Source organism: Callithrix jacchus, chromosome 10, assembly GCF_049354715.1.
Source record: "Callithrix jacchus isolate 240 chromosome 10, calJac240_pri, whole genome shotgun sequence".
Lineage (NCBI taxonomy): Eukaryota > Metazoa > Chordata > Mammalia > Primates > Cebidae > Callithrix > Callithrix jacchus.
In genome coordinates this window covers 92,999,344-93,019,795 of record NC_133511.1, presented here as the reverse complement: position 1 = coordinate 93,019,795, position 20,452 = coordinate 92,999,344, and the positions used below count along the sequence as shown (strand labels likewise).

The following is a 20,452-nucleotide window of genomic DNA, read 5'->3' as shown; positions in this document are numbered from 1 at the left end:
ACCAATGGTAAGATCTTCTTGTATGTAATAGGTGAGATAATTCCTGTGATTTACTCAATACAGTATCTGCTACATAGGAAATTCTTAGTAAATATTAGTTACTAAGATTATTTGTTAGGTTTGGGTGCAGTGGCTCACATCTGTAATCCTAGCACTTTGGGAGGCTGATGAGGGGAGATCACTTGAGGCCAAGAGTTTGAGACCGGCCTGGCCAACCTGGCGAAACCCTGTCTCTACTAAAAATACAAAAATTAGTTGGAGTGGTAGCGTGCACCTGTAATCCCAGATAATATGGAGGCTGAGGCATGAGAATCACTTGAACCCATGAGGCGGAGGTTGCAGTGAGCTGAGCTCACACCACTGCACTCCAGCCTGTGTGACAGAGTGAGACACTGTCTCAAAAAAAAAAAGAGAACATTATTGTTAGACTGCACTGTTTCTTTTGAGTATCGCTCCTCTACTCCTCAATGCCTTTCCAGAAAAAACAAGTAAATGTCAGAAGATGGGGGGTAAAAAATGTTCAGGTAGAATGAATGTGTATGTGACTGTCTAGCTCACTCTAACCCCTCTGGTTTATCTTTGATCCTTAGACACAGACTTGGTGGTTGGAACCCAGTTGATTGAATCAGAGGTGAACATTGATCTAAACAGAAACAATCAGGTTCTTCCTCCTGGGAATTTAAATTTGGGACTAGAAAAGTCTTGCATATTTCTGGAACTATTATATGTAAACCTGAAAACAATCGGATGGTCATGTGCCACCTTGTGAACTGGGAGGCAAAGGTAGACAGTCTGCATAGAGAGAGAGAGAGAGAGAGAGAGAGAGAGAGAGAAGATGAAACCAGTCGACAGAGGAAGGCAGGAACAAGAGAAAGTTCACTGCCTCAATCCCTTCTTCCCAAGACCTAGCCATAATCCTTTCCTTGGGTTTCACTTCTATTTCCTCCTTGCTGCTTTAGCCGGCTCCTGGAGTCCCAACTATTGCAGTGGTGTCTGTGGCCCTATAACCTTGTTACTCAGCTCTCATCATGCAAGAGTCCAAATTTCAAAATCTCTTTGAGTCACAGGCTTGCTTGTTCAGGAAAGAAGACAATGAAGCTGCATACCCAAGCACCCAGAGGAAGACTTAAGCCAACCTGTGACTGGATTGAGGCTGTATGATAAACCTATTTCAGATGATTTGGGCTCTAAGGAGACAAAATTATATAAAATACTGCCACCTAATATTTCAAGGGTTCCAGCCAGGCATAGTGGCTCCTGTCTGTAACCTCAGGACATTGGGAAGCCAAGGCAGGCAGATAGCTTGAGCCCAGGAGTTCAAGACCAGCCTAGGCAACATGGCAAATCCCTGCCTCTACAAAATATACAAAAAGTGAGCCGCACATGGTGGCATGTGACTATAGTCCCAGATACTCATGAGGCTGAGGTGGGAAGATCACTTAATCCCAGGAGATTGAGGCTGCAGTGAGCCAAGACTGTGCCACTTTACTCTGGCATGGGTGAGAGAGTAAGACCTTGTCTTAAACAAACAAACAAACAAAAACAAAACAAAACAACAGATTTCAGGGATTCCAATTTGACTCCGAGCCACCGAGCCATATCCATCACTTAGAGCCAGTCATGCCCAATGCAGGCAAGATAGCAAGGGTTGCACAGGGGAGTAAAGAGACACCTGGGAGAAAACTCAGCCTAAGGGAAGAGAGTATTAGGCAGATAGTCTTGGCGCAAAAATAAAGCCTTATTCATCAAAGGGAAGGAGCAAACTCTAGCTCAGTATTGTATCTCCCAGCCCAGTTCCCCATAGCATCTCCTCTGAATCCTGTGGAACAATACAAAGGTATGTATGGAGGCAGAGGGATGTTGTGAAAAAAAACAGTCAAACTAAGACTCTCTAAGACATGGCAATACCAGCAGTTTGGTAGCCATGTGAAACACAGATCATCAGAAAGAAACGTTCGTTCTACCCGCCACTGCATGCACCCCATATGACCTTAACACCTCTTGGCAGTGGTGTCTAGTGGGAGACTACAGTACCTAGCAAAAATAGCTCATCGGGGAGCTTTGACAGAATAAGGTAAAAGCTATGTAGAAACCCAGACGACACAGCGTCTGTTACACATGCAGTAACTCCTGTGGGCTCTTGGAAATAACTGGGAAATGGAAGACTTTAAAAATAATACCAGAAGTACTGCAAGATCAATTAAGGGTGGTGGGAGGTGGGAGTAGTTAAGCACAAGTTAGAAATGGCAATAACTCATGGTACATAAATATGCACTTGGGCAACCACAAAGATTGAGACCAGATGACCTGAAAGAATTTAATGAGGCTGAAAACTCAGGCCAATGATGTGAAGTACAGATGGCTGCTGTATTGCCGAACTGAGAGTCATCGAACCTCTTTTCCCTTAACGCAAATGGTAACCTCAATGATACAAAGAAGTTTCTCCTATCCTATTTGAATATCGCTGTACACATTCTCATTAGTGACTCAGGGAGCAGAGAAGATGCCAGCCAGCATTGGAGAAAAACAAGATTCCTCTCGAATTTTCTTGGTATCAAGAATGGTGACCAGTATAGCATTAACTCTTTGATATCTAGCAGGGCATCAGGTACCCCAGGTATGCAGAAGTGTGAGGGTATCCTTTTCATTAAAGGGAAGCAAATTCTCGGAGAGGCCACTGTGGCAAAGTGGGATTTTGTGGTCACATAACTTGGAATCAAAGAGACCAAACCTCAAATTTTGGTTGTACCATTTACCAACACCACATGACTTTGAGCAGCTTAATTCACTTCTCTGATCTCCAATTGCTCTGTCTGCAAAACTGTATGATACGTAAGGGAAATAGTTACCTGAAGCAACTTTTACTTTTCCCGTTATTAACTGGGTTAGGTTGTAAGTCTTTTAATTCTATTGTTACTTTCCTTCCCGTTCTTTCCTTCCAAATTCAAATGCCCAGGGAACAAGACAGGAAACCTAAGGAAGCATGGGGCCAGGTGGGACTGGGGCACACAGGACCACACCTGCCCCACCTGAAGAGGTGTACTTAGATCCTGCCTACTCTTGCCCATAGAAATGCTAGCCCAGGATTATCAGGTGTGATTTTTCAAGAGAAGCCAGAAATCTGGAGTTTCATGTGAAGTCTTATTTTAAATGCTGCATCTGATTCAAATTTTTAACAAACACATTAAAAGACAAATCCATAACAGGCTTCAGTCAGGCCATGGCAGCTGGCTTGCATCTTCTGGCTCTGTTTTGAGGAAGGAGATAAACATGAGATTCCAGCCTCAACCTCACCTCACAAACCAGCTCAAACTTTCCAAGGCATTGCTGCCTCCTCCCCAACAGAGAACGTCATACTGAAAGAGAAGGGAAGACATGACTCAGGGATGGTTTCTGTGGCTCTCTAAGAGGGCTCCTCATTATCCACATTGGATCAAGGGCTACCATGTCCCACCTGCAGCTCTCAGAAGTCCCAGGGGATAACACCTCCCTAGCTCTCATCTTCCCACACTAGGGCTCAGGTGCTATGAGGCTGACATCCCCCCATACATGAGATTTCATGTTCTAGGATGTGTTCTAACCTCCCGATTCTCCTTTGAGTGGCTCCACTGCTCCAGGAAGAATTGGGCAATAGAGATACCCTTTAATACCCTTTATGCAAAGCCAAGGGATTGTATTTACAAAGCTTGTTGGAGGACTGATTGATTTTGACATCATCTCTCAGGCTGCTGAAGCTCATATGAGAAACAAATTATCTTGAGAATCAGGTAAAGGAGGAAATATCACTGGGAAAGAGAGCCACAAACAAATGCAGATGGAGGTCCCTCGGGAGAAACACTGGCGGCAGAGGAAGTTAACACATCACAAGAAGGTCATGGCCTTGGTGGATTAAAAGGCTATCAAATTCCCAAAGAACATGATGATAGTTAAACTCTAGTCCAGCAGAGAGGGAGTGCTCTTCCAAGGATTTCTTCTTCTGAAAAATCAGACAGTTTTTAAATCTTCTATGGCTAGCATTGCAAGCAAAGTGAAAGGAGAAAACTCACGTGAGTTAAACACCTACTGTATTCCATGTGTGATGATTTATATATATTATTTAGCTATGAGACATGGCACAAGTTACTTAATCATACTGAAACTCAATTTGCATCTGTAAAAATAAGAACCTATAGTACTTACCTTGTAGGCTAATTTTAGAAAATAAGACCAAGTATGGGAAAACCCTTGGTACCATGCCTGGAAATATTAAGTATTCAGTAGACCATTGCTGTCATTATCTTCTTAGCTTAATAATTCCTCACAACAACCCAGGGGTATTATATGTATTTCATGATGAAAAGTTAAATTCAGAGAACTTGCTTGCCCAAATTCTTCTAGCTATTAACTCAAGGAGGCTAGATTCAAATCCGGATTTGCTCTTTGTTTTTTGTTTTAATTTTTGACAATTTTTTTTCTAGTTTAGTGATACTAGCAAGCCTGTGTTCTAAAATATTCTAACCAGAGTTATTTTTCTTTTCAAGCAAAATTAAATAAGGCAATGTTTAATACTTGTCCAAACCCTCCCAAGCCTTGTGGTTCATTGTCAATGCCTTCTTCTCCACCATCCCTAACAGCTTCACCCAGCTGATGCCCAGGGCCAGACCCTGTACCACCAGTGTCCTCTCTGCAATGGATCTTGGCTTTGGGGTATCCATTCCAGGCATCCAATGCAAGATAACTTCTTGGCTGGGTTTGCATCTCTGTGCTGGGTTCCTACTTCCCACTCTCTGGCTACTCCATTCCTCAACTGTGTCACCTATTGCCCACTTTTTTGGCTCCTCCATCCTGGCTTCTGATTTAGTGTCTCTGTCTTGAAATTCTGACATGGCATCAAACTATTTCTTCTTTTTTTCCCCACTCCTAGGACCCATCAGTCTGACCTGCTCATCCTTGATCAGAATGAGACTGATACTCTGTAAGATGCAACAGAATTAGCTTCTGGAATTGTGTTAGCAGAATGACAGGAGTATGAAATCGACCACATGGCAGGGCACCCCAGGAACCTGCTTTCTTCTTGAAGAGCAACTGAAAACTATTTCCAAGTTATCCTTCACTTTGAGGTCTAAACCATACGTTTGTCAATTTTAATGCTAGAGTCTAGCATTTAATTAATAATGGCTTACTTTGTGAAAGAAAGGCAGATAAAGTGAAAAAAAATCTTATTAAGACAGACAACCTGGTTTCAGAAATATTAAGAAGTGGTTCTCTCTCTCTCTCTCTCTCTCTCTGTGTGTGTGTGTGTGTGTGTGTGTGTGTATGTGTGTGTACGTATGTTTGTTTTAAAGGAAGAGTGTTGGCAATGTATGTGTTAGGATAAAGAAAGTGTATTATTACTACAGTTTGATGAAGTTTACATTTTACTCAGGGTGAATCTTAAAGCAAAGAGTTTATTTCTGAGTGAATGAAAGCAAAGTCTCTGTTATCATTCATTAACGGAATGGCAGGTTAGGTCCTGCAAGAATTGTAGAGGACAAGGACCTGAGTAAGCCACAGAGATGGCTTCCTGGAGAACTCACTGTCCATAGTAGAAGATAAACTTGCACATGGAAAATATCACCATAATGTGTTAAGAAGGGGCCTGAGCCCTTCACCCAGCCTGGAGTCTCAGGGATGCTTTCTTCAAGGCACCACCACTTGAAGTAGCTATCGAAGGATAACAAATATGATGACATTTACTGAAGACTTATTAAGTGGTAGGTACTGCCATAAGTGCTTTCCACCACTACCATTTGATCCTAACAACTGTTTAATGAGATGAGAATTATCACTATGCCTATTTCCAGATGAGGAAACTGAGGCACAGAAAGCTTAAGTAACATGCCCAAAGTCCTCTAGCTAGGAAGTAGCAGAGGCAGGACACAAACCTAGGAAGTCTGAGGATTTGAAATTGATCAGAAAGGGAAAGGAGTAAAGACAACATAAGCAAAGACACAGAAGAGTAAAGCAACACTGGTGAGTGGAACTGTGAGAGTTATACAGTAGACACTACGGCCATGCCCACATCACTTAGCTGGTTCCAGAAAATTCTTCTTGCACTCTTGACCTGAAGGCTTTTCTCTAAACTAAGGCAGGCTGCTCAGCCTTTGCATGGCAGGCTAAATGTGCTGGTAATTAGCACATTAGCACGTTAGGGTGTGCTGATTGGATTTGATGTATAAACACCCCAGCTCCCTTGGTCTAAAGGCAAATTCTGAAGCATGGGTTTTACACTGTTTCTCAACATTGCCCTTCAAGATTAAGCCCATTGACAGCTGGCTTGATAACATACCTTATATAAGCCACCTCCTTTACTGGTCTTTCCTGCACTTTCCAAATATAAACATCTTAAATTTGAACCCTTGTCACTGTGTCAGCTTTTGGAGGAACACGAGCTAATACAAATGTACTGTATGGTGGCTAAAATATAAAGTAGGAAACTGAAGAGGCATAGCAAAGTCAGTAAAGCCCAAAGTCTGCCATCAATCCACAGACAGACACGTGTTACCTGTCAAGGACAGTGTATGTTTATGAACACAGAGGACATATGACACATGTATATCACTTCAGGAAGTCTTTAGCAGATCATCTGTCTGTCCCATCTCCACTTTACAAATGATCTACCTGAGACCTCGAGTGGGACATGATGTGTACAGGGTCTCTTAGCTGGTTGGTTGTAAAGCCCAAATTAGTGGTTCCCTATACACTAATAGTGAGATTACTATTCACTGAGGCAAACTAGAGAGATGTTTAGAATAATCTTTGTACCAACTCCACCAATTTTATCAAATTCACTAAGACTAAGATGTTGAGAAAGGCATTTTCAGTCTCTTTCTCTAAAACCAGCATGTGCTAACCAACCCACCAGAGTTGACAGGGGCCTGCAGTGCGGAGAAACAGAGAACTATGCTATGGTTTGCAAATAAACCTGAGTATTGATTTACTAGCCACTTGGTCAACCTAGTCAGTTCACTTCTAGAAAGTGATGATAGAAAAATAACACAGAGACATACATGTATGTGCACAATACACTGTGTAAAAGAGTAAAATAGAAACCACCTTAGTCCCCATCAGTGGCACAGTACCCAATGTCACAGATAAAATAAGGACACCCTAGGAAGGTACCCACACTATCCTATGTGGAAAAAAAAGCAAGCTGTAACTGCATATATATAGTACAATCCCCTTTTTGCTTAAAAAAGAAAAGTTTGAGGGCTGGAGGCAGCAAATCACATTGCCATGTATGTACCTATGCAACAATTCTGCATGTTCTACACATGTACCCCAGAACCTAAAGTGCAATAAAAATATATATATATATTTTTTTTTTTTTAAAAAAAGCTTATGTGTAGAGAGATTTTTGCTTTATGAGCATAAGAACATTCTGGAAAGAGACTCACCAAACTGTCAACAATTTGTGGTATAATTTTTGGAATATTAACTTGTGTTTGTCCTCCCAGTGTTTCTTCCCCTCCTCTCCTGTAAGCAGATGGTCAGGCCTTTTTGTGGCCTCTTGCCACAAGGGAGATGTTTGTCATAGGGCCAGAAGCCAAAGTTGTCTGCAAGACACTTCTGATTCTGGTCTTGAATTTTATAAAGTCTAAACCCATTGAGGAGAATAGGCTTGGTGTTCTGGAGGAACTGGAGAGAGAAGGGAAGGTGTTTGGAATGTACATGGAATCCTAGTCTTAGTTCTCGAGCACTCTGAAGAGGAGGAAGACCGTAGGGAGGCTGGGCTAGGGAGATGGGAATTCCAGAGCCTCACCAAAGATTCTCCTGATTTTAAAAGCAGCAGCAGAAGAGCCAGAACCAGAAGAGACCATGTAGTCAGAGACCACAGACACCTCAGCAGTTAACATTGTAGACTAAGTTCAGTGGCTGAAGAGATCTCATTAGGGTTTGGTGCTATGTAAAACCCTGAGACCTTTGCCTATCCGTGAGGGTGACAATAATATCTGAGACTGAATTCCTAATTACTTAATAGGATAAGGAGAGCTGCTATAGGCTCAGAATTAATTTTATGTGAAAAGTGCAATTTTTTTGCACATCTGAGTTTGTGGAATAAGATTCATATTTACTACAAGTAATGGAATTGGGATTCAGAGGGAAGAATGTCACTTATCACATGAATGTAATTTTCTGATGGGAGGATTATGCATAGTTTCAGGTTTTCCATTTTTTCCCACCTCCTCTCCCCTCTGTATTTTTTAAAATAACATGTGGCATTGTGTTTGATCATTTTTTGTGTTTCAAACAGGGTCTCACTCCTGTCCATGGAGGGTAGAGTGCAGTAATGCAATCTCTGCTCACTGTAGCCTTGGCTTCCTGAACTCAGGTGATCTTCCCACCTCAGCCTCCTGAGTAGCTGGAACTCCAGGCATGTGCCACCATGCCTGGCTAAATGTTTGTATTTTAATTAGAGGCAGGGTCTCACCATGTTACCCAGACTGGTCTAGAGCTCCTGGACCTACCCACCTCAGTCTCCCAAAGTGCTAGAGTTACAGGCATGTGCCACCATACCCAGCCTAATCACATTGTTTTTAATGTTCATTAAGTCGTCCCACCCTCTCAGTCTGGCGACAGCCTCTCAAGAGGGACAGAATCAGCTGCAAAATACCATTTCTGACCCTGAGACAGGGATATTGTTTATTCATTTAAATATCACCTGAAAAAATCCACTCACTTAAATGGTCTGTGACTCTTGTATAAACAGGAATGCTTACCCTCCTGGGTCCTGAATTTCTGGTTCTCTGGGAGTCTTTTGAAATTCTCCTTTCTCAGAAAGGAGCCCTCTTTCTATTTCCCCTCAAAGTTGTGACTTGACCCTCACATTCCTTTATTCTCCAGGGCTCCTTGATGAGATTATTTTAAAATTTCTTTGGAGGGCATCTCTTTTAGGAAGAGCAAATCCCTTTTGGGATGGATACAAAAGACAGAGTTTATGGTGATGGCTGGGGACAGCTGCACAGTCTGAAGTGGACTCTGCTGTAGAGTACTACAGAAAAGATGACTCGGTGTTTTAACAATGCAATAATTCTAAGCCCCCTGCTTGGAAAAATTAAAAGAAGAGGCTCTTTTCTACACATCAGTTCTTGGGTCCTACCAATTTATCCAGTCTTAGTACCCATTGCTCTCTAACACACAATCTCCTGACTCTCAGGCTCTCTCTCTCCATTGCCCCCATCAAAGGCACAGGTCCCATCTCCTGCTTTCTAGAAGCTGCTTCCTCTTCCTGATGGACCACCTGCATTGCACTCCTCATAGCCTAATCCTATCTATCTCTCCATGATTCTACTTCCTCCTGGCTATAGTCACCTTCTTTGAATCCAGATGTTATATATACACATAGTCAAGAGGAAGAGGAGAGAGAGAGAGAGAAAGAGAGAGATTTGAGGGAATTGGCTTATTCAATTGTGGGGACCAGCCAGTCCAAAATCTGTAGGGCAAGCTGGCGGTCCAAAAATTCAGATGAGTTGATGTTCCAGTCAGCACTGAGTCCATAATCTGCAGATCAGGCCAAGCTGGAAATTCCATAGGGTTTCTATGTTGCAGTTTTGAGGCCAATTTCCTTTCTTCTTCAGGGAACCTTAGTCTTTGCTCCAAAGTCCTTCAATTGATTGGACTAGGCCCACCCATAATATATAAAGTAATCATCTATATTCAAAATTTACTTACTTAAATCAGTAACAGAGAAAAGAATGACATGATGAGCTCAGGCAGAGATGTATCAATTGAAACTATTTATATACTGCACAGTTCCTGTGACTGTGAACCTAACCATCCAGGGATAGAAAATGTGGATTTCTCATTCTTTCTGCTACAGCCTCTAGGATGCTTGAGTAGAAATGGCATTTTTACTGCAGGTGAGTTCAACAAGGGGACAGGAAGCAGCCCTCTCTCCTAAGCCCTGAGTTACCAACTGTCATAAAGTGCCCATAGGAGTGGATTGTTACAAGTTGTGACTGAAATGAAATTCATGATCTTCTCTGGATTTATTTAAGCCATGCTAAACATAATGGCTTAAATGGTTGGTCCAATGCTAATTTGACCAATGGTTGGTCAAATAGTTGACTAAATGCTCACTGGGTCATCATCTCTTCTCTCTGCACCCCTGCCTTGAGAAACAGATAGCAGACACCATAAACACATGCGCACACGTGCACACACACACACACACACTCTGATATGAATGAATCTTTGCCCCAATTAACTGAAGGCTGACCAATTAACTTAAACTCAGGTCTAAGGTATTAATCTTAGAATCTACCTTCATGGAAGCTCCTGAGGATCTGAGTCACAGAAAAGAAGGATGACAAAAGAGGAAGCAAAAGGGACAAACATGTCTGTCTCACAGCTTTGCCTCTACCAGCCTCTAGAGTTAACCACAATAAATAGCACTTTAAAAAGGGTCCCCACTGCAGCTGACAGTGACCATAAGACACAGCCCTGCTCATAGATAGAATATCTCTGGAATGGTAGGGTTGAAACATCTCTTGGCTGTTGTTGTTTTTTCCCTGAAACCTGTCATCTCTGAGAGGGATGGTATATATAATATTTTAATATTTAATATAAAACACACACAAGTAGTACTTCATCTGCCTGTATCATGTTCCTAGAAGTATATTTAGAATTTTAAGCTGTTCCAACTATTAGAAATTTTGCCAAATTTTAGTCATTGAGGGAGTTGTGTTTAAACATCTGTTGACTGCAGATGTTAAGCAGTGTGAAACATTCTTTTAAGATGCCAAAATGCAATTAAAATCATAATATTTTTCCTAGTAACACATAATGCTAATCAGTGAAGATTTAGAAAGATAAAACTCAATGAACAATGAATGGTAATACTTCTTCAAATAATCAGCTGTGGCTCACAGAAAGGGAGAATTAACTTTTAACTAAATTATGTTAAATCATCAATGCCAATTTTCTCAGCTCTTGAAAGTGTTCTCTTTTTTCCTTCAAGCCAGGCAATGGTCAGGTGGAGTAAAAGATAGGGAAGAACGTCTTTTTGGTTCAAAAAATAAAAAATAAAAAAAATTGGGTAACACACTTTCCTTACTTCTGGCTGGGGCACTGAACCAGAAGATGCCAGTGTTTAAAACACTGAAATGCCAGCTCTTTTCTTAAAGGCCAATATGTAGGTGACTGATTTCTGCCTGGACTGAAGATTCCGGAGAAGATGTGTGGAACACAGCCTGAACATGCCCCAACCTGGTTGACAAATTCCACCCCAAATAGTGGAAGGAACACACCTGCAACATAAGCAGAGAAGATTTTTCTTCCATACTTTCTAGGACTTGAAGCTGCTTTGTTTTTTGGTTGCTGGGTGGGGAAGGAGGAACTATAGTATAGCTTCCAGAAGGGAGAAGAGAGTTATCTCTTGAGTGTGAATTTAGCAGTACCAAGAGGCCTCAAAATAGCTCTCTCTCCTGCTTGAAATTCTACTGTCAAGAGTTTTTCTTTAGGTTTAAAACCTTGAAAGCTCCATCATGCTCCTTAGTCGAACAATAAAGCCATTAGTAGTCAATTATTTTCTTAATTTTTTTTCTCCATTTCAATTTTAGATCTAATTTCATCTGACTCCTAAAAACATGTTTTATATTTTCATAAGGACTTGGCCCATATGTGTAAATGGTTCAAACATCTTAATTTGTTGACTGAACTAGTCCAGATAGTCAAAGTTTTTTTAAGGCAAAAGTGGATTTCATCAAATTGGTTGACCCACCGTTTCCTAAATTCATCATTGATTGATTATCTGTTATGTGCCAACTCCTGTACTAGTTCCTAGGGCTCAGAGGTGAAAATCCATAATCTCAGTTTCCAGGATTCTATCAGTATGATAGGGACACAAGCACATAAGCAGACATACCATAATGCTGTGACAGTAGGGATACGCCACTCTCATCTTGGCAGTGTATTGATGGTCATGTCCTCGAGTTCCCAAGTATGTTGAAAAAGGTGTAATAAGGAGATGATAAATTAGCAAATACTTATTTGAAGTTCTACGGTGTTTGGGTTGGGAATGGGTATTAGGTAAGAGGAGAATAGAAGCTAGAAAGGCAGAAACACCAACTCAGCTGATATGGTTAGGATGTTTGTCACCTCCAAATCTCATGTTGAAATGTAATCCCTAATGAAAGGATGAGGAGAGTGGATCCCTCATGAATGGCTTAACGCCATCCCCTTGGTGATGAGTGAGTTCTTGCTCTATTAGTTTATATAAGATCTGGTTACTTAAAAGGGTGTGGTACCTCTCTCTTCTCTCTCTTAGTCCCTCTCACCATGTTTGTATAACATGTTGGCTTCTCTTCCCCTCTACCATGACTGTAAGCTTCCCGAAGTCCTTGCCAGAAGCAAAAACCAGCACAGCGCTTCACATACAGCCTGCAGAACCAAGAGCCAATTAAACTTCTTTCCTTTATAAAGTACACAGCTGCAAATATTTCTTTGCAGCAAAGCAAAAACTGACTAACATATCAGCCATTAAAGAGTTTACAATTTACTTAGAGGAAATAAGATGTAAGTGTAGGGAATTATTAGAAAGCAAGACAGCCTACAAATCTTTAAAATATAAGCATCAAATTTTGCAGACAAAGAATATGATGTGGGTATTGACAAAAGGAAAAGTGTGATATAGGGTGGAACAGTCTTGGAAAAGTCCTCCCAAAGGATACAGATAAGAGAAAAATATATGGAAGGATGTATATTGTAGAACTTACATTGGTAGAAGCAGAGGATCTAGGTTTTTGGTTTTTGGTTTTTTTTTTTTTTGAGACAGAGTTTCACTCTTGTTTCCCAGGCTGGAGTGCAATGGCACAATCTCTGCTCACTGCAACCTCCACCTCCTGGGCTCAAGAGATTCTCCTGCCTCAGCCTCCCAAGTAGCTGGGATTATAGTCACCCACCACCATGCCTGGCTAATTTTTGTATTTTTAGTAGAGATGGGTTTCAACATGTTGGCCAGGCTAGTATTGAACTCCTGGCCTCAGGTGATCCACCTGCCTCGGCCTTCCAAAGTGCTGGGATTACAGGCATGAGCCACTGCAACTGGCCAGGCCTAGGTCTTCTAAGCAGCAGAGATGGCAGGGGTAAGTATACAGAATGGGGAATAAAGGAATGTTATGTGGGTATCATAGGAGTGAGTGCAGGGGACTTCACAATAAGAGACCAGCCGGTCTAAAGTTGAGTTTGTGTAGGATTTTTTACTCATCTATTATTGAGGGCCATGCACTGAACTACATACTATGGATAAAGAACTAATAAATTCCTGCCATCTTGAAGTTTATAATCTAGTCCTAAAAAGAAACTTATCAGAGAGGTTTCTCTGAGCCTTAATGTGTTGGGGTCTATGCCTTTTAATTTCATCCTTCAAATACTGTCTACTCAATGAAATTTACCTGGCCTGTTCAGCCAAAATAATTTATAAAGGCAATAATAGCTAACATTATTAAGAGTCTCCTAGATCACTGTACTGTACTAAGTACTTCACATGCCTTATTCATAATAAGTTAACATCTTATATTTTTCAGTGTACCAGGCACCATGTTATGGTCTTTACAAAGATTACACAGTGTAATCTTTACACCAAGCTTTGCAAGAGTATACTACTATTATCCTCAATGTCTCTATGAGAAAACTGACACTCTGCAAGGTTAAATGATTTCCCCAAGCTTCTCTTTAACTTCATAGGGGAAGACGGAGGATGCTTAGAGAGTGGTATGATCAACATTATGTTCCTTCTGATGTGATACAATGTATAGCACATGGCACTACTTTTGAAGTACAGTATGCTTGCCAAAAGAAAAATTGAACATAAACTTTTAAGCTTATTGAAAATGGAGGGGACGGGAGTGGCAACTCACGTCTATAATCTCAGCACTTTGGGAAGCCAAGGCAGGCAGATCACTTGAGACCAGGAGTTCAAGAACAGCCTAGCCAACATGGTGAAATCCCATCTCTACTAAAAACACAAAAATTAGCTGGGCATGGGTGGCTCATGCCTGTTATCTCAGCTACTCCGGAGGCTGAGACACAAGAATTGCTTGAGCTGGAGAGGTGGAGGCTGCAGTAAGCTGAGATCACACCATTGCACTCCAGCCTGGGTGACAGAACAAAAATCTGTCTCAAAAAAGAAAAAAAAATAGGCCAGGTGCAGTGGCTTACAGCTGTAATTCCAGCACTTTGGGAGGCCAAGGCAGGTAGATCACAAGGTCAAGGATCGAGATCATCCTGGCCAACATGGTGACACCCTGTCTCTACTAAAAATACAAAAGTTAGCTGGACTTGGTGGTGCATGCCTGCTATCCCAGCTACTCAGGAGGCTGAGACAGGAGAACTGCTCGAACCCAGAAGGCAGAGGTTGCAGTGAGCTGAGAAAGCGCCATTGCACTCTAGACTGGGCTACAAGAGTGAAACTCCGTTGATAAATGATGCCACAAAGAAGTAAATAGAAAAATTTAGAATTTTGGAGTGTAGGGACTGCAGGACAACTGACGTAATTTCTTCAACATGTCAAATATATGTGTGTTTCTGCGTGTTTATTCCATAAATAAAAATATTTTTATATTTTTATATAAAAGTATATTGTATATAACTGAAAATTTGTTTGGATTGTATTAATGTAAAGTTTATGGTTATGGTAAGGTAAGGTAATGTTGGGCCTTGTTTAGTTCCTGAATTGAACAAACTAATTTTTAAAAAGATCTTTTTTTAATAAATAGGAAAATTTGCTTATGGACTGATTATTGGAGGATACCAAGGAAATATTCTCAGTTTATTTAGGTATGATCATGGCACTGTAGTTATGGGAGAAAATGCTAATATTTTTTGCAGACATGTATGAATGTGTTGGGAAAGGACATCAAATCTGGGATTTACTTAAAAATATTTAGCAACAATAACTACAATAGAAAAGAATAAGTGATGCAAACATGGCAAATGCTTGCTAATTGTTAAAACTGGGTGATGACTATATAGATGATCACTGTATTCGTCTCTCCATCTTCCTGTGTTTGAAACTGCTTTAAATAAAGATTCATTTAAAATGCATGGCTTCAAAAAAAACCCAATGAGGCTGAAAACAGAATCTCTTATACCACTGAGCCCAGTTCTTTGCACATAGTAGGTGCTTAATGGGTGCATTATGAGTTACTAGAATCGGAGCATGGAAAACAGCTACAGGATGAGTGAAAATCACCCCATTCTCCAAAACATAATCACAGCAGTGTGGGCTCCAGACAGAAAACCTCTCTTCTTTTTAAGTATGTTTATGCTGCATGTTGCTTTTTTTTTTTTGGTGGAATCTTCTCCTCCTCTCTTTGCCTTCAAGGCTGCCTTTAATGTTAATCTTGATCAAAATTCACATAGATAAAACTTTAAATGTGAGGGAGAAGGGCCTTTGCAGTGTGGTTCACCTAGTAAGTGTAACTTGCTTTACTATGGAGAGCTTTGAACACAGGCTGACATTGGCCTTGTCTCCAAAAATAGCAAACTGCAGCCACAACTTAAACACAGACATGATGAAACCAATGTTTCAAGGAGATCAGTTTCCAGCTTCTCTGCCCAACATACCTCCAAATCTGCCTTTCACAAAAGCATTTCTCTTGTACTAGGTTACAGAACCACTCCTAAACCGTGACTGCAGAGGAATGAGGGCTCCCACAGGCCGAAAGACACTACCAGTACTAATCTATTACTTTGAACATGGCCAGGCTATTTTTCCATATCAAATCCATGAGGGATAAAAACTGACGTCAGCAAACATTCTTCCGGAAACAGATTTATTAAACCAAATATGAAATTACTAGTACTTTTCCAAGAGGAAACAAGATTGAAAGCTCCTGCATATAGCCTGTTTATATTAAGATATTTGTGTCTCAATTCCAGAAGCTGGCAATTGAACTCCCAGAAATAAACTGGCACCAATTCCCATGAATGAAATGACTATGAATCATTTCATCTTTGAAAATTAAACAAAGATGTGACTTCACAGGTGATGAATTGGGTGGATATGCAATATTTCCACAAACACTCAGCCATAAGACGTGCTCATATTAATGGTATGATTTGGAACCCTTTAAATATTTCTACATCTCAGTCTCATGAGAGAGAAGAAACCCAGCATATCTGTTTAAACAAGCTTAGCAAATTATTTTTGTAGAAGTCTTTCAGTTTTTCCAATGAGGTGATGTGCAGTCTTAAGGGCATAGAATGCCTCACATAGTTAGTACATCCTTTTAGAAACAAGTGTCTGCTTGTGAGTTGTCCCCTCACCTAACTGCGAAGTGAGGAGATGATCAGAATTAACCAACACTCTTTTTTTTTCTTATAGTGATGGAGTCTCACTATGTTGTCCAGGCTGGTCTCAAATTCCTGGACTCAAGCAGCCTCCCAATGTGCTGGGATTACAGGCATGAGCCGCTGTGCCTGGCTAACAGTCACTTCTTGACTCTGTCTTCTTTTACATGTCCAGAAGCCCATTTATTTATCACTTTGCACATATAAAGGGGTGCTATGATATACACTAATCATTAGCCACATGTGACTATGTAACCTTAAATTAATTAAATTTAATTTAAAATTCAGGTTCTCAGTGTACTAATCATATGTCAAGTGCTCAATAGTCACATTTGGCTAGTATTACCATATTGAACAGCAAGATTTAGAACATTTTCATTGCTCCAAAGAAAAGTGGACTGTTGAAATAGTTCCCATTTCTTCATTTTTTGAAGTCAGAAGAGCAGTATTTGTCCTACATCTCTCATAAAAAGATATCATAGGATCAATAAGAATATAACTGGAATTAGTTTCTCTAAAACTCATTCTGAAACTCTGAAGCCTCAGTTTAAATAGTATAAAATTTTGACTCAAAAAATCTTGAAATATTCAAAAAGAATGGCCAAACAGAAAGTATTTTAGAGTCTACTTGAATAGCTAATTGGATTGTTAATATCTGGTATAAAATAGCATTTAATTAGATCTCATTTGAAAGGAACAGAATGCATTATGTGCAGTATATGTTTGGAATACTGATTGGAAAAGGCCAGGCATGCTGAAGACATGTTCATGTAATATTTATTATCTTTTATACTGTGTTTTGTCCTTAAGGAAAAGAAGACATTGAACAGGACACAGAAGCAAACGAGAGTTTCTTCTTAAATGTTATGTGAATGACTCACTTGTTAGGCAAGTGAGATCAAGGACGGGAGGAGAAGACAGCAGAAGGGCTGGAAGTAAAGTCAAGTTCCAAAGCTCTAGAGTTGATAGTTCACATCTATTTCCAGGAAGACTTCTAAATCTAATGATTTGAATTTAATGCTTTGCCCAAAAACAAAACTAATGTTAGATTATGCAGCACCTGTTAGCCAGTAAAGATCAATGAAAAAAAGCACTGCTGGGGAGAAAAATTATCCACCATTATTTATTCAAAAAGAATGGAGCATCCACCAGTACTAATCATTGTGCTAAGCACTTAGAGTATGTTAGGAGAAATAAGCATTCAAGAGATAACAGGATGGATAATTAATTACAACTGAAATAAATATTATAAAGGAAATGTAAAGGGCCCCATAAAAGCACATAACAGGAGGACCAAAGCTTTGAGAGTCAGAGGTTTTTCTAAAGAAAACACATTCAAGGAGATATCTAAAAAAGCAGTAGTGTTTATCTAGGTGAAGAGGTGGAGAAAGAGCATTTCAGGTGGAGGATATGTGTATGGAATTTCTAAAACAGGAAACAGCATTAAGCATTTGTTGTGTTGTAGGGCATAGCAAGCAAGAAAAATGGGAAGGTGACACAAGACTGGGAGGCAGGTGGACATCTGCTCATGCAGAACCTTATCGACCATGATCAGTGAATAAACTAATGAATGAAACATGCCTTGATATAAATATTGCTAGTTTGTGTTTTTATGAACAGTTATAGTTCACAGAAAAAGACATAAGTATGCAGAAGTATATGGTATAGAATGTTACTTAGTTATCCAGATCTATGAAAAGAAAGATTTCCAGATGGAAAGAGACAGTGTTTTCAAAGTTGTGGAGGTAAGAAAGAATATGGTGTTTTCTAGAAATAGTAAGGGGAAGTACAAGAGAAAAAGTTAAATTGTGGATGAGGCCAGATTGTTGAAATTTTTAAATGACAGGATAGGGTGAATGGACTTCACCTGTTATGCAGCCAGGACTCAGACAACTTTCAGTAGAGAAGCGGCAAACTGAGAACTGTATTTAGGATAATATATCACATGGTGGTGAATGGTCGGGGAGAGAAATATTTAAATGGATATGAGAGTTTGGGTTTGATGCTGTGGCCAATAGCAAGTTACGTTTGATTCTTAAAGTGATCATAAAACCTTTATGAGGAAAATAATTCAGTAGGTAGGTGGAATAAAACTGTTGCAACAATGAAGTAAAGCAAAGTTAAGAGTGACTGTTGGGAGGGAAGGGGTACTGGGGGGTGAATATAAAAGCCAGTGAGAATGAGTGGCTTCCCAGCCTTCATTTTCCTCTTCCCCTACTAACAGCAGCTAAATTTCCCTTTGGAGACCTACCCACCCACTTCAGCTTCATGATAATTAGCACTGAGTAATGAATTTGGTATTTAATAGTTAATTAGATATTTAGAAATTGCTTCAGGTGACCCCACTTGGGAAAATAAGAAAGAGATATTTGCTGAGGTTTCTCTGGGAAAGAAATTTCCTTGTATTTTCCCAGCAGTTATCAGGGGCGATGGTCTTTCTCCCTCTGAAGAGAGGAAGGTTAAGGATGTGGAGCCTGCAATAGCTGCAGCCTTTTTATACAAGGATGAGGAAGCAGAATGCAAATGAGCCTATCAAAAGGGGTAGAGTCGAGCGAAAGGAATCACAGAGAGATTGTTTTAGTACTCTGATGACACCGAGAGCCTCTGACTCAACCTCTGCACTCCAGTGATAACTCAATACATTTCCTTTTTTTATACAGGTCACTTTGGGCAGAGTTTTCTGTAGCTTGACACCACTACAATATTAATGACACAGAGAGAACAGATGAAAATGAGTTAGTCTTTAAAAATAGAAAACTGATGAGAAATTCTTGCCAGGCAGGATTAACTTTGTCCCATCTATTTGATAATATGAAAATTGGCTTTATAATCAAAAGTAGAAGGAAGAAATAAAATGAAAAAGATTATCATCTATAAGTGATATAGCAGCACATGGTATTAAAACCAAAGATCTCATGTCTAGCCATGTGCTGCTGTTTTCCCCTCGCCCTCCTCCAACCCACCAGAGTTGTTGCTTGCAATGAAGAACCATGACTGAAAAACGTTCCCTGAAAAATGAAATCCAGAAATTTAAAGAAGAATATTTTCACCACTGGGAATTGCTGTTAACATTTAGGAATCTATCCTTCCAGCCATTTTTGTACATATGCACATTTATTTTTAAAAGAATGGGATTCTGATGCTTACCCTGTATTAAAATCTGAGTTTTTTACATAATAATTTACAACAGACATATTTTCATGCCAATCAATGAAGACTTATCTTCTTACTAGCAGTTTCACATTTATGTCTTTATAAAGAATATCTGCAGAGTGGTAAAGGGAAGGGGTTTTAAAAGCCAAAGTGCATTCTGAACCACTCAAATACTCTGTGGTTCCTCATTTCTGTTTTGCAGCTTAAATGAAAAATTACCTATACAGTCCTGAGCCAATTCCTGGCACAGGGAATGAGAGTGGCCATCATCATTTTAAAAATTATTAATATAAGATATGCTGCATGGGGACCAAAGTGAGGAGACATAGAAGATATGCATGAGGTATGGAGATACAATAGAATTGGGCCCTATCTACACAATACACGGTACATGATAGAAAAAAACAATAAGAGAAGTAACAAGAAATAACCATAAATGACCATATTTTTTCATATAAAAATTATGTTACTAATTTGGGGGTCAAATAATTTTTATAGCACAATTAATATAAAATTTGAGTGATGAGATTATTTTAACAAATGAACCTGTATGTCCCCTATTTGATTTCTTTCCACTTTCCACAAATTAAAATGAACAGAAACATGAGTGGAGTTTATGGTCTTTATGAAAAAGTGATTTTCTCTGTGTCCTTAGGCAAAATGCCTTCAATTGACACAGGCTCCATCTGTACTCCAGGCAAAACTGCACGTTCTTCCTTTTTTAAATGTGTGTTTTTAAAATACCATTTGGCACCTACCCTACAAAGCTAAAAATTAGATTTTGGAAAAAAATCACCCAAAATGTTGCCTCTCATATAGAGGCAAGCAAATTGGATTCATGTAAATGATCCTTAGGAAATGTCTTTAAGTCTGTATTCCAACAATTGCATTTTTTAAAATACACATTGATTTGCTTTTAAAATTTAGCCTACTAATTTTTTTCTCCTGTATTAGAAAAGAAACTGCATTATGCAAGTATGTCTTACAT

The 20,452-nt window shown here is 39.8% G+C and overlaps 1 long non-coding RNA gene across 6 annotated transcripts in view; it reads right to left on the bottom strand.

The window, feature by feature from the left end:
- Positions 1–20,452, bottom strand: part of LOC103796261 (uncharacterized) — a 175,913-nt gene that overhangs the window by 35,886 nt on the left and 119,575 nt on the right. The gene's annotated exons all lie outside the window — the stretch shown is intronic.